Consider the following 1,873-nt stretch of genomic DNA (forward strand, 5'->3'; position numbering starts at 1 on the left):
AAGAGAATGATAGTGGCCAGGAGCTGGGCGGAGGGGAGGGGGGGTGGGGTGGTGTTCAATGGTTATAAAGTCTCTGTCACACAAGGTGAGTAAACTCTAGAGCTCTGCTATACAACATTGTGTCTACAGTTGACAATAATGTGTTGCACATCTAAAAATGTGTTGAGGGCGGATATCCTGTTCAGGATTCTTGCCACACACGCATACCCAATATAACACAAAAGACAACTACAATGACAGAGGGATGCAAGGAAACATTTGGAGGGGATGGATATGTTTGTTACCTTGATTGTGATGGTAACACAAGTATGTGCACACATCCAAGCTTATCAGCTTGTAGATGTTAACTGTGTGCAGCTTTTTGTATAAAAATTATCCTTCAATAAAGCTGAGAAAGAAAATAGCAGAGGTTTCTGCCCCCGCCGCCCCCCCCCGCCCAACTGCTAGGCCTGGCCTAACCCTGACAAGGTCTGGAAGCCGGCTCACAGAGGCCTGCCAGCCAGCTGCTGGGACTGGGCTTGTCCCCAGGGGACATGCACGTCTCTGAACAATGTCGGGAAAGGAAACCAAATGCAAAGGCTGTCAGGGGTTTTCTGCTCATTTTTGGCTGTGGGGGTGGAGGGGTAGGCCAGAAGGCTCCCTGGGGCACGGGGAGGGGGCTTCACTGGGGCCTGGGGAGAAAGGGGCCCAGGTTTGGAAGGCCCACCCCGTAACAATGATTATTATAATGAGAGGCTGTTACTTATTGAAAGCTGTGTTGTGCTCAGCTCTGTGTTACCCACTACGTTGAATTCTTTAAACAACTTTCTAAGGTAGGTATTTTTTTTTTAAACAGCTTTATTGAGATACGTCATATATACACAATTCGCCCTTCTAAAACGTACAGTTCAATAGCTTTGGGTATCTTTGCAGCACTGTTTGACCATCTTCACAATTTTAGAGCTTTCTCTTCACTCCAAAGGGAAACCTTGTACCCCCTAGTCATCACCTCCCAGTACCTGCATGCCCTCAGTCCTAGGCAAGCACTCATCTACTTTCTGTCTCTATAGATTTGCCTATTCTGGACAGCCCAGAGGACGGAATGATGGGGAAACTGGAGGTTCAGAGAGGGTGACTGACCAGCATAAGGTCACACAGCTAAGGAAGTGGCTTGAACCCAGGTCTCCCTGTTCTTCAAGTCCCCACTTTCCTGCTACACCGCAGTGTTCTTCTTTCCAATGACAACATTAAAAACAGTCAGCTCTGACGGTTGAAGAAGGATGCCTGCTTTAGCTTGTCGCATTTAATCCTCGCCATCGCCCCGGGGGTGGGGGGGAGGGCAGATACGGTTATTCTGCCCATTTGGCAGAGAGGGAAACAGAAACACTGAGGGCCTAATGGTCCAGTGCGCCATGGGGGCTAGCCAACGGAAGAGGGTTATGGGGAAAAAAACAATATGTACATACTGAGGACCGGCAAGGAAACACAGGATAAAAAGTTGAGGTAATGCTGATGAAAAGACTAGTTTCTTTCAGGTTATCCCCCCCCCCTTCTTTCTTTTTATATGAAAAGGAAAAGAAAGTTCCCTCCACCCTTTGAGGTCACTTCCTGACCCATTTGTGAATCTGTGTGGAGTGGTTACAAATTCACTTCTCCCTGCCTGACTGCCTCTTATTAATGTTTTGGATGGGCAATGGGGCTATGAGTCCATGGGTGCTGGCACCAGACAGACCTGGGTTCAAATCCTGCCTCCACTGCCCATTGACTTAACAATCTGCAAGTCCTGCCCATGACGGGTACTTTTCTTTTTTCTTTCTTTTCTTTCCTTTCTTTCCTTTCTTTCTTTCTTTCTTTCTTTCTTTCTTTCTTTCTTTCTTTCTTTCTTTCTTTCTTT

Source organism: Neomonachus schauinslandi, chromosome 16 (genome assembly GCF_002201575.2).
Source record: "Neomonachus schauinslandi chromosome 16, ASM220157v2, whole genome shotgun sequence".
Lineage (NCBI taxonomy): Eukaryota > Metazoa > Chordata > Mammalia > Carnivora > Phocidae > Neomonachus > Neomonachus schauinslandi.